This window comes from Furipterus horrens, unplaced genomic scaffold (genome assembly GCF_987537825.1).
Source record: "Furipterus horrens unplaced genomic scaffold, mFurHor1.1.pri manual_scaffold_4, whole genome shotgun sequence".
NCBI lineage: Eukaryota > Metazoa > Chordata > Mammalia > Chiroptera > Furipteridae > Furipterus > Furipterus horrens.
Window position 1 is genome coordinate 58,421,406 of NW_028327174.1, and position 13,812 is coordinate 58,435,217.

The following is a 13,812-nucleotide window of genomic DNA, read 5'->3' on the forward strand; positions in this document are numbered from 1 at the left end:
TGATCTTAGGGGGAATGCTTTCAGTTTTTGCCCATTGAGTATGATGTTGGCTTCAGGTTTCTCATATATGGCCTTTATTAGGTTGAGGTATGCTTCCTCTATTCCCATTTTACTGAGTGTTTTATCTAAATGGGTATTGTACTTTATCAAATGTTTTTTTTAGCATCTATTGATATGATCACATGGTATTTGTCTTTCATTTTGTTTATATGGTGTATTACATTTATTGATTTGCAAATATTAAACCATCCTTAATTCCCTAGGGTGAATCCCATTTGATCGTGGTGTATGATCTTTCTAATGTTTTGCTAGATCCGATTTGCCAATATTTTGTTGAGGATTTTAGCATCTATGTTCATCAGTGATATTGGCCTGTAGTTTTCTTTCTTTGTAGTGTCTTGACCTGGTTTTGGAATTATGGTAATACTGGCTTCATAGGAAGAGTTTGGGAGTCTTCCTTCTTCTTGGATATTTTGGAATAGTTTGAGAAGGATAAGAATTATTTACTAAATGTTTTGTGAAATTCGCCTGTGAAGCCATCTGGTCCAGGGCTTTTGTGTGCTATGGGTTATTTTTTTGGTTTTTTTTTACTGCTTCAATTTCATTAGTTGTTACTGGTCTGTTCAGGCTTTCTACTTCTCAATTCAGTTTTGGAAGGTAGTATGTTTCCAGAAATTTGTGCATTTTATCTAGGTTGTCAAATTTCTTGTGATACAGTTGTTTTTAGTAATTTCTTACAATCCTTTGTATTTCTGTGGTATCGATTGTGATTTTGCTTATTTGAGTCCTCTCTCTTTTTTTCTTGATGAACCTGGCTAAATGCTTGCCAGTTTTGTTTATCTTTTCAAAGAAACAGCTCCTGGTTTTATTGATTTTTTGAATTGCTTGTTTAGTCTCTATATCATTTAATTCTGCTCTGATCATGATTATTTCCTTTTTTTGTACTTTCTCTGGGTTATGTTTGTTATTGTTCCTCTAGTTCTGGTAACTGTAGGGTTAGATTTTTTATTTGAGATTCTTATATCCCTTTTAGGTAGGCCTGTATTGCTATGAACTTTCCTCTCAGGATTGCTTTTGTTTTATCCCATAGGTTTTGGGTTGTTGTGTGTTCATTATCTTTGTTTCGAGAAACTTCTTGATTTCTTCCTTGATGTCATTGTTAACCCACTTGTTATTTAACATCATGTTATTCATTCTACATGAGTTTAAATGTTTTTGAGATTTTACCTTGAGGTTCATTTCCAGTTTCATGCCATTGTGACCTAAGAAGTTGCTTGATATAATTTCAATTTTCTTGAATTTGTTGAGGCTTATTTTGTGTCCTACCAAGTGGTCTATCTTTGAGAATGTTCCATCTGCACTTGAAAAGAATGTATATTTTGCTTCTTTGGGTTGAAAGGTTCTATATATATCAATTAAGTATCCATTTGATCTAGAGTGTTGTTCAATGCCTCAATATCCTTGGTGTTTCTTTGCTTCGAAGATCTGTCCATTGTTGACAATGGTGTCTTAAAATCCCCTACTATGAGTATGTTGCTGTCTATATCCTTCCTGAAGTCTTTCAAAAATTTTCTTACTTATTTGGGTGCTCCTACTTTGGGTGCATATATGTTTACAAGGATTATATCATCTTGATGGATTTTTCCCTTAAGTATTATGAAATGTCCTTCTATGTCTCTTTTTATGGCCTTTGCTGTGAAATCTGTTTTGTCTGATATAAGTATTGCTACCCTAGTTTTTTTTTCATGTCCACTTGCTTGAAGTATTTTTTTCCGTCCTTTCACTTTCAGTCTGTGTAGATCTTTTGTTTTAAGGTGGGTCTCGTGTAGACAGCATATATGTGGGTCATGCTTTCTAATCCATTTAGTTACCCTATATTTTTTGATTGGTGCATTTAATCCATTTACATTTAGGGTTATTATCAATTGGTACTTATTCATTGTCATTTTCCCCTTTGTACTTGTGTTCCTTTCTGTCTCTCGCTGTTCCTTCATCTTCTTAAAGCAGACACTTCAGCATCTCTGGCAGTGCTGGTTTGGTGGAAATGTATTCTTTTAGCTTTCTTTTGTCTGGGAAACTCCCCATTCCACGTTCCATTTTGAATGAGAGCCTTACTGGGTAGAGTAGTCTTGGTTGTAGGCCTTTGTTTTTCATTGCTTCAAATATTTTTTGCCATTCCCTTCTGGCTTGTAGTGTTTCTGTTGAGAATTCTGATGGTAGCCTTATTGGAGCTCCTTTGTGTGTTATTAGCTGTTGCTCTCTTGCTGCTTTTATGATTCTCTTTTTGTCTTTCAATGTTGCCATTTTAATAATGATGTGTCTTTGAGTGGGCCTCTTGGGGTTCATCTTCATTGGTACCCTCTGTGCTTCCTGGACTTGCGTGACTTTTTCTCTCATCAAGTTAGGGAAATTTTCTGTCATTAGTTTTTCAAACAGGTTTTCGATCCCTTGCCCTTCTTCTTCTCCTTCTGGTATTCCTATGATATGGGTATTATGACATTTCATGTTGTCCTGCAGCTCTCTTAAAACCTCTTCGTTCTTTTTCATCTTTCTTCGTTTTGTTGCACTGTCTGAGAGTTTTTTCTACATTGTCCTCCAGCTCACTGCCCTGATCTTCTGCTTCCTCTAGCCTGCTTTTGATTGCTTCTACTGTGTTCTTCAAGTCATAAATTGTATTCTTCATTTCCTCCTGGCTCTTATTGATAGCTTCAGTGTCCTTTTTCATGCTGGTGTAATTCTCAGTAAGTTCCTTGTAGTTTTCTTGTAGTTCTTTGTAGTTTTCTTTGAGCTTGCTGAACTCATTGTACTTTCCTATAATTCATGTTTTGAATTCCATGTCTGAGAGCTTGCGTTCCTCTATTTCATTTAGCACTCTCTCTGGGGCTTTCTCCTTTTCTTTTGATGGGGGGCTGTTTCTCTGTCTCCCCATTTTTATGACTTTTCTTGTTTGTTGCTGCTTCTTGGATTGATCTGCATTTCCTGTATCTGCCCCTGGTGGCACCAGATCATATATCTGTCTGGGCTTAGTGAACCTATTGGAGACTATCAGAGTTCTACTTACTTTGTCTCCTTTAGTTTTTAATCTATTCAATCTGTGATCAACCTTCAGGCTTAAACACCGAGGGTGGGGCAGATTAATTCCTGCAGGCGGGGCTTTTGCCACTTGGTGGGGAATAGTCTGCCTGCAGCATGGGGAATGAATCAGCACTGGGACCTGGTCGACTGCTTTCTCAGTTCTCTCCTCAAAGCTACCACCCCAAAATCTCCCCAAGTATCTCTAGTCCTCTCTGCCCTCCCTCTGCTTGAGCCCATGGTAAGTGGGTGCCAAAATATTTTCATACATGATCTGTTTAAGAGCTATTTGTCTCCAGCTGTTTCTTTCAGGCCAGCAAAAACCCTGTGGCTTTTCGCTTTTCACAGCTGGATGCTATTTTACTTTCCACTCTGTTGCTGTAGGCTAAGAAGCCCAGCTGGGGGGTTTAGATCCTGCTCTTCTCGGGGGAACCCCCAGCTGCTGAGCTGTTTCTCAGTCCTTCAGTTGCCACCCGTGGGAGCCCAGCCAGCCCTTTTGCATCTCTTCACTTCCTGCCTGTCACGTTGTGATTAAGTGGCCTTTTCTGTCTCTCCATATTTATAAGACTTCTCTCCAGCTAGTGTTCCATTGGTTGTTCTAGATGATTGCTCCACAATTAAGTTTTAATTCCAGATTTGTCTTGGGAGGAGGTTAGTGTAGCTTCCACTTCTTTGCCATCTTGGATCCTTCTTTCTCTCTTTTTCTTGATGAGTCTTGAACTATGTTGTTCTGAGGTCTGATCAGTCTCATTGTTATTGGTAAGCTTCGTTAAGTAGCAGCCTTGACTGAACTACAGAAGAGAGCGAGCAATGAATATTCTAGTGATGCAAGTGCCTGTCTCATCCCCACATTCCTATGGTCTTGTTAAATGCTGTGCTGTAAGGGCCTCCCTGCAGAAAATAATATTCTGGGACGTGTTTTGGTTGTATATAATATACACATTCCTGCCATACCCACTTCCCTAAGCTTTGTATGGTTGACCCTTAATAACCAAATCTAGCTTTAATACTTATGAAAAAATTAAAGTATACATGTAAACCTACTTATGTTTTTGCCAAACTAGTACATTAGTTAAATGCCTAAATAGGTCTATATCCAGTTATGCAAATCTTATAATCTGAAATACTCATTTCAAACATTTTATTGTTTTTTAATATAACACAGATAATTTATGTTTAAATGTTTGCAATGTTTAAACAAATAATAAAAAATAATCCAAATATCCATCAACATATGAGTTGGTAAGTGCTTTGTGACATTTCCACACAATAGAATACCACCCAGCAATGAAAGGAGCAAACTGCTGATGCATACACACAAGTACATGGATGAAGCAAAGATGAATATGCAGAGTAAAAAAAAAAAAAAAAAAAAAAAGACAAAAACAAAAGAGTACATATTATACTGTTCAATTTATATAACATTTTAGAGTAAGGGAAACCAACTAGTCTGTCATAATAAAAAACATATTAGTGATTGCCTGGGTTGTAGAGAGTATTGAATAAAAATGGTATAGAAAACCTTCAGGGATAATGAAAACATTTTATATTTTAACTGGAGTGTGGTGAATTGGGCATATACATTTGTCAAAACTTATCAAACTGTAAACTTAAAATATATGCATTTTAATGAATGGAAGTTATATATGAATATGTTGTATTTAAAATAATATAAAGCTAGTATATTGTTAAAGAAATATACAATTTCTGTCGATTCTTTAGCATCATGAAAGTGAAACCTTTGTCTCCTTCATGAAGACTACTGTCTTTTTTGAAACATGTTTCTGATTCTCTGCATAACCTTTTAACTCAATAACTAAGATCTATTTCAGTTTAGATTGAAAAAAAAAACTTACAAGGAATACTGTACAAGAAACCTAATATGCCAATATTTATCATCTGATGTGCAAACATAACTATGGGGTGGGTGTAATCATAGCATTGGGATCATAAACAGTCTAAAAATTAACCACATAGACTCTTTTAATTCTGTCTTCCTGGAATTTTTCTTAAGAAATCTTCAAATTGATCTGAAAAAGGTCTCTTGAAGTTAGAAAAAGCCAGGCAAAATACTTGCCATCAGACTTAGCCTGTAACACCTGTAGATTTGGGGTTAACCCCTCTCTTCTTGAACTCCTTTTTTTTTTTCATCTCCCAGTAAGCAACTTTTGTTCTTTTCCTGGAAAAACTACTGTGAACTATGTAAGCAAGGTACCAGGATTTTTTTTCAAAGAGCTTTTATTGCCTTCCAAAGTCAATCTTAATGCCTTAAAGTTTTATATTCATATCAGAGAGTGTATGCATGTCTCTCTCAAATATGGCATTCCAGTTAAAGCCTTATGTCTTGTTATGAAGAAAATAGATTCTTACTAAACTTATGCAAAGTTGTTGCTTGAAAATAAAAATCCTCACTCATTTAGAGTTTCCAAATTCTGGAGGGATTAAGTAGAGAGAAAAAAGTAAATGTTTCAATTCTGTTTACAAATGTATATTTTATCAAATTGCTCCAAGTCACAGGTAGTTTAAGAGAAACATGTTTTCTTATATCTGGAAAACCAAATATTTTAAAAATTAGCAATTTCAAACAAAAAGTCATACATATTTAATCATTTTCATCAGTTCAGTCAGTCCGATGTAATTAAACTTATTCTGCTTGAATCTACTTTTTTATTAGTTCTTTCAACATTGCCTGATAACTGAAGGCAATAGAATCAGTCATGATTCCAAGGAGTTTGCAAGGCTGTCTATCAAGGTTCACATGATTTGCTCAGTGAAGTGTGTGCCCCAGTCACTAGAGATCATTGATGGTATATCCCAAGTAGGAAACACATCTTCTGAAAATTTCTTTGCCACTGAGAGGGCATCTGCTTTGTGGCAGAATAAAGCTTCAACTCATTCAGAAATACCCACACACAGCAACAGGAACATATTGATAATCCATACTAAATGGCATTTGAATGAGGTCTAGCTCAAATGTACTATGGTGAGGGATAAAATGCAAATACTGAAAAAATGTGAGGGAGCTGGGAAGAAACAGCCATTTAGGGCTTCCCATGGCTCTGACTTTTTGTGTAATTTATAGTCATTGTTTACACATCTCAATATCTATGATTCAGGAACAGACTGTTGCCAAGTTACAGGGACATCAGGTTAGCAAAAGTAAAGCAATGAAAGGTCATTCTTGCAAAAATAGAGTAAACTTCCTCTTCATGCGCCACAATCTGATACTTAGGCTCAGTAATTTTAGTGTATCCTCCTACTTCAATGATAGACATCTAATGTCAGGACTTTTCAGATTTCCAGCCATTTTATATATATGTCTGGAACATTTATAACATATACAAATACAACATAATTATTATTTTATTAACCCTGGCTGGTTTGGCTCAGTGGATTGAGCGTCGGCCTGCGAGCTAAGTGTCGCTGGTTCGATCTTCCAGTCAGGGCACATCAGAGAAGGAAAACTCTGATTCCAAAAAACCTCTGCTGCCTTGCGGCATACCTCTTCAGGGGAAAGGCTAAGGGAGTAAACCCTGACAGAAAACCTGGAGCCGGAGTCCCTAAGGCGGTTTGACGTTGCAGTCAACACCGGCAACTCCTGCGGCGCACCTGAAGCCAAGCTGTATTGACTCCGTCTTTCCCTTGGACCCTTCAGCTGCGAAGAGAGGGGGGGGGGGTCTGCTGCATGGGCAACAGCAGACCCTCCATATCACCCTGCCCAGGCTCTGTAGCTTCAGCTCCACTGGAGAGGACACTCCAGCGTCATCGCAAGATGTCGATTCAACACGGGAGGAGACAGATACCGTGTCACTCCCGAGTCGGACTGCACAGCCATTCTCGGCGGTGCAGATAGACTCTTAAGAAGCTATACCATCGCCTCTCGAGATGGACGGCTGCTGACGATTATTTTATTATTTGACAAAGCTTTCATGTAACTCTAGTATAGGCTTTTGGTTTGATATTTTATTCTGTAAGAACAAAAAACAAATACTTTATGTGTTTCAATGGCCCTTATGTAATACCTAAAAGTCATCTCCAGGTCCAGACTATATTTATAATTTAAATATTGGAACGTTTGTAAATTTATATAAAAAGGTTTAGACATTTGGCTAAATAGGAACACAGGTAATTCTGAAGCAATATTTAATTATTTATTTAACCAAAGTGGCAATAGAAGATTTCAAACACAGATACAGAAGTTTACATAATTGTTAGCAAAACTTAGTTCTTACTATTGAGGAAACTCAGTTTTCTTAAGTTATCAAGGACTTGATTAAGACAATGTAAATAAAAAATTATTTTGACATCACACAGAATCTTTGCTTTTGAGGCTGAAAACTTTTTCACAGTATCATAAGCAGATCAACGGTATTTTTCTTAGCAGAGAGAATGAAAATCAAACTCCAATTTTGCATCAGCTTACTTTCGATATTTACATTTACTAAATAATTAAAATATCCTTTCTCAAGATTCCTTTCCCAAAAACTTTCTGCAACTTTTTTTTTACATTCAGATTTTTGTTCTGTTATTTTTCTTCCTTTTTATCATTCTGAAACCACCAGCTTTACTTTAGAAATTAATTTTCCCCCTCAAAAATACATCTCCATATTTCATATCTGCCTTTAAGCCAAAACAGATCACATTTCTCTTGTATGCACAGTTGCTTTCTTTAACATTATTAATTTTTGTAGTTTTAATTACCTGTTAGAATTTTTTAACTTTAAAAACCTTAATTAATGAAAACTAAGAAGTAATTGTAAACCGTTACACCAGTATTCTTTAAATTGATACATTTATAAACATATAATATCTAAAAATAGATCTATTCCCTCACAGGACACAAAAATTTTTAATACTTCATTTTTATTGCATTTTTTTCCATTACCATTTACCCCCTTATACCATTTTCCACCTCCAACTACCCACCTCCGCCTCGCAATCACCACACTGTTGTTCATGTCCATGAGTTCTTTTTTTTTCTTGATCCCTCCACCCCACAAACAACTTTTTAATGCAACACAAGATGTTTACTAATAAACACAAATATCTTTAGTTTTTCTATAATAAACAAAAAGTGAATAAACTCATGTTCAATAATTCATGTTTTATTATTTTATCTTATTTGGAAGTAATCTAGACATTCAATGAATGTCCATCATTTAATTTATATAGCATTTTAAAGTTTCAAGTTACCAAATAGATAAAGGGAATTATTTTTAACAATATAATTATTATGAAAGCGTTCCCTCTAAAAATAACTTTTATTCTACTTAAATTCATTTAATTTACTTGTTCCTACAATTAGGTATAGTTTATTTTAAAAATTTTATCATATCAAGTTGCTTTTGCTGCTGAACTTCTGCAACAGAGATAACATGAACTTATTTAACTAATAAATTCAGGTAAAATTAAGTATTATTTTATGCTAATTATTATAAAGATATGACTATTTAAGCAAACCAAACCAAAACCAGCTTTAATATAAAATTATTTCCCCAACTACATAATTATGAAAAGTATTTATGTTAAGTTCTGCTATTTTTTTGAGAATTATCATGTAAGTACAAGTTTGTGTAAACCAATTTAATTGAGTTTTTTTAATAAAGTTACAATATCATTCAAAGGTAGAAAACATCACATAACACACATAATCATGCACAGTAACAAATAGAAACCTCCTAGCACTTATTTTAAAATTATTGCCATAGGATGAATAAAATAATGTACAAAAACAATTGAATCCAAACTGCGTTTCTGTTGGAATAAATTAAGATGCTATGCAAAGTTGGTACAATATCCACAAATCAATAACCTTGTTATTCCTCATAAACAAAATGAAGGACCAAAATCACACAATCATATCAATAGATTCAGAAAAAGCATTTCATAAAATCCAGCACCCATCTGTAATAAAAACTCTCAGCATAGTGGGAATAGAGGAAAAATATCTCAACATAACAAAGGCTTTATATGACAAACCTACAGCTAACATCATACTCAATGTTCAAAAACTAAAAGCATTTCCCTTAAAATCAGAAACAAGACAAGGATGTCCACTTTCACTACTCTTATTCAACATAGTACTGGAAGTCTAATCACAGCAAGCAGGCAAGAACAAAAAATAAAAAGGCATCCCAATTGGAAAAAATGATGTAAAATTCAATATTTGCAGATGACATGACACTGTCTATAGAGAACCTTAAAGATTTCATAGAAAAAGTAGAAATGATAAATTAATTCAGTCTGTAGAAGAATACAAAATAGATATTTAGAAATTTGTTGCATTTTTATACACCAATAATGAACTGCCAGAAAGGAAAACTAATAAAACAATCCCACTTGCAATTGCATTAAAAATACCTAAGAATACACTTAACCAAAATATGTTAAAGACCTATACTCAGAAATTTATAAGACACTAAAGAAAGAAATTGAAGAAGACACAAATAAGTGGAATCATATACTCTGTTCATGAACAGGAAGAATTATTGTCATTAAAATGTCCATACTACCCAAATTAAACTACAGATTCAACTAAATTCCTATCAAGATACCAATGGCACAGTTCATAGAACTAGAACAGATACCCTAAAAATGCATATAGAACCACAAGAGATCCTGAATAAACTAGAATTATTTGAGGCCCTTTAGTGTTGGGGGAGAAAGAGAGGATCAAGTTAGCTGTAGGGGTTCAGAACTAATCACCCCAAGATGTACCCTGGTAATATGGGTAATATGCAGATTATTTTGAGCTATAGGCAACTTTAGCTCAAAACAAGAAAATCTTCTGTCCCTCCCTAACTACCTAGAAGAACTTGAATAGGGACCTTGCTCATAATAAGAGATTATAGAGAAAATATATATTTTTTACCTATCTATAGGGCAAGACAAACTCCTATTTACTAAACATCCAGCAATGACCTCTTGAAGCCTCCAAGGTGCATTACCTCATTTGTAACTCAAAATATCTTACATGCTTCAATTTTTCTGTCTCTGAACCCTTTGCATATATGGGGTCCTTGACTCTCTCGTATATGTGGTTCCATACATATGTATGTATTAAATTTGGTTATTTTCTCTTGCTAACCTGCCTCCTGTCTATTTTCCATTAGAGCAGCCAAAGAACCCTGAGGGTGGGGGAAAGTTTTTCTTCACCCACGGGTACACTCAACCCCCCCCCCCCCCACTCAGTCTTTGATAATGCTGTACTAAACCTTTGTTTAACCCCATCAATGTTGACTTTATTTAGGTCTCCCCTTTATTTTTTTGCTAATCGGAACATTTCTCACAATAACAATCATAACTTTATATTTCCCTTGAGAACTGTCAATGGTTTGGTAGAACCCTAGCGATAAACGGAATTCAACCTCCATTCCTTTATGGCCATGTTATGGAGCTTTAAATCTGACAGTTAGCAAGTATGGTTCTTAGGATCTGATATGTTTGCATTTAAGTAAGATTTTGTCTATCTTTTCCTTTCATTATTTCTTAAGTGCAAGACGATTGAATTTCCAGTGTCCTAATTTTTACAATATCTGAAGGGAAATAGGAAATGTTCTGAGTACATTTTGGCTTTTGTTCTAATTTCTATCTTTCCATTATATTAAGGGAATCTTAATGACTACCTTTTATAACAATATGAGAGCTCTTTAAGAAAAGATTTTTTTCTTTTTTCTTTTTTTTTAATATAGAAGTTTTTCTAATTAAAAGGCTCTTTCGTCTGGCCTGGATGAGTAGAATCTTAATAGTGACACAAACCAATAGCATGGATGCAAGAGTCATGCCTCCAAAATAGTACAAACAGATGCAGCCCTCAAAAGAGGAGGTCTGCTTCGAGAGTCAGCCTGCGGAAGGTGGCTGCCCTAGCTTTTGTGGCTATTGAATGTCCAAGCCTGTAGAGAATTTTATAAGTTTATTTGAGTCAAAACTGAAGACATATGCTGGGGAACAAGATCACCAATGCTCAAGAAAATAACAGTTTTGTAGTTTCTTTTATGCATTTGGAATTAAGGAGGGACTGAGGAAGATTATAGGAGCATGGGAGAAAGCAAGGCTGGGATGAGATTACAGGACAGTTCAGAATACTATGTGCTCTCTTGGGAGTGGTCTCACCTTCAAGAGGTAGGGGTATTACTTCTGAAATTCCAAAGGTTTGTTAACCTAGATGCAAAAGAGTACTGGGCAGAGCTGGCTTAAAAACATTTCACTAAAGAAGTTACACGCCTGGGGCATTACGACTCACCATAACCTGCCCAATTAGGAATTTGTGATTTATTACAGCATGTTTTTGTTGTCCACACTTAAAACAGCTGTTCCAAAACACAGGAAATCACATGCTTCCAATCTAAATTTAGTAAGGGGAAAAGACTCTGGCTTCCACCAGAGCCTGCAGACAAAGAATTGCGTGTTTGCTGACGTGGTAAGAACCATTGCATTCTGCAGGCCTGGGTCAGATGCTCCAGGATCTCCTCATCTGGAGCAGCATTGTGGGTAAGTGTGGGACTCCAGCCAGTGAGCTATCCTGCTCACAGTAGCAAGTGTGGGGGAAGAATACACTTTTTTTTTTTTTTTAACCTTCAAGGTTTTCCTGGCTGATCTAATAATCAAGTGGATATGAGACAGATTAATAAGAAAATAACCAAATTTAATACAGACATACATATAGGAACTCCACATACATGGGAGAGTCAGAGAACCCATGTGCACAAGAGATTCAGAGACAAAAAGGAAACCTGGGTATATAAGACATCCTGAGTGAGGAATAAGATACAGTGCCTTGAGGACTTCAAAGGGTCATTGCAAGTGATAAGAAGAGCAGATGTTTAGTGAATAGAAGTTTGTCCTGCACTATAAGTGGGTAAGAACAGGTTTTCTCTGATAATCTCTTATTATGGGCAAGGCTCCTATTAAAGTTCTTCTAAGTAGTTAAGAGAGGGACAGAAGTTCTTCTTGACCCCATGGCTAAAGTTGCCTTTAGTTCAAAACAAACTGTATACTACAGAATCATCTCTTTGAAGTAAATCACTTTGAACTCCCATACTTCGATACAAGGTTTATCAAGGTAGCCTGTATGGATGGACTCAACATATAAATTAAGAAGCAGTGGAAAGATGTCTTTCATATTTTGGATTTTCTATGACACCAGATCAGAGTCATAATATTCACAGCTGCTGGCCAGCTAAAATCTCAGACACAGTGTGCACTGGATGGCAAGTGGATGTTCTTTTTCACTCAGGCTGAGAGGAATATTGGGACATTGAGTCTATTGTCTTGAGTTAAAACCAATCTATTGTGTGGGCTTCACACACAGTCACACACACACACATACATGTACACACACACACATACTCACACACCAAGTTGGGTCTCACAGACTTCTATATATCAATTTGGGGTTAGAATATATATTTTTAGCACAAATTAGAGTATTTTCATAATCTCAATGTTTCACTGGGTCTTTATGCTATTATGATTTATAATCTTATTAAGTAAGATCTTGTATTGGTCAGAATAAGCTAGGTTATGTTTTCATGACAAATAAAGCTTGATATCTCAGTGACTAAATACAATAACGATTTCTTGCTTACACAAAAATGTCCAGTGCAAGTCAAGCAGTTTTAAAAAATATCTTTTAGTAACTCCATTTTATATCTACTCCATCTGAAAACATGAGGCTGTTGGAGCAGGAAAAGGCAAGAAATAAGGAAGCATACTGGCTCTTAGTTCCCATTTCTGAAATAACATACCATGTGGGGGAGGAACAAACCTTCCTCTACCCTCAAGGTTCTCTGGCTGGTCTAATAATTAAATAGACATGAGACAGATTAGCAAGAAAAAATAACCCAATTTAATATATACATGTGTATGGGATCCCCAAATATGACACAAGAAAACCAGAGACCCCACAAGCAAAAGAGGTTTAGAGATGTGAAGAGGGATTGAAGTATATAAGACATTCTGAGTTAGGGATGAAGTAATATACCTTGGGGGTTTCAAAGGGCCTTTGTAAGATAATAATAAGACCAGATGTTTAGAAAGTAAACGTTTGCCTTACCATATAGGTGGGTCAAAAATGTTATTGCTGGTAATCTTTGATAGGCAATGCCTCTAATTCATTTTTTTCTGGACTGTTGAAGGATGGAGGGCAGAAGTGTCTCTTGAGCCTGTGACTACAGTTGTCTTTAGCTCAAAGCAATCTGTATACCACAGAGGCACATATTGGGGGAACTTGTTCTGGACTCCTACATCACTAGTCAGATGACCTCAAAATATCTGTAAGAGAAACAGGGACAGGTAGGGTCATGCAGATGGTGGCTATTGTGAGCACCAACAGCCTCTCCCACAAATATGTTGACTAAAGGTACACTGTCATCTCTTTCCTTCATTTGACAAACATTATTGATCTCCTTCAATCTGCAAGAATTTGTGCTAAAGGCTGAAAGATTACAGAGATGAATAAAATGTCATCTCTACCCTCCAACAGCCTAATAGATTGGGGACACACACACACACACACACACACACACACACACACTCACACTCAAAGCCATACTATGAAGCAGAAATAAAATATAAAATGCCCCAAATAGAAGCATACAAAATGTCCTATGGGAAAGAACACAGAGAATGATAGAATTCATCCTTACTGAAGGAATCCTTGAAATGCTACACATGTAATCACATAGTTGCTGGGCCTTAAAGTAAGGAAATAGTTTAGGCAAGTTTGATGTGGAGAAAAAG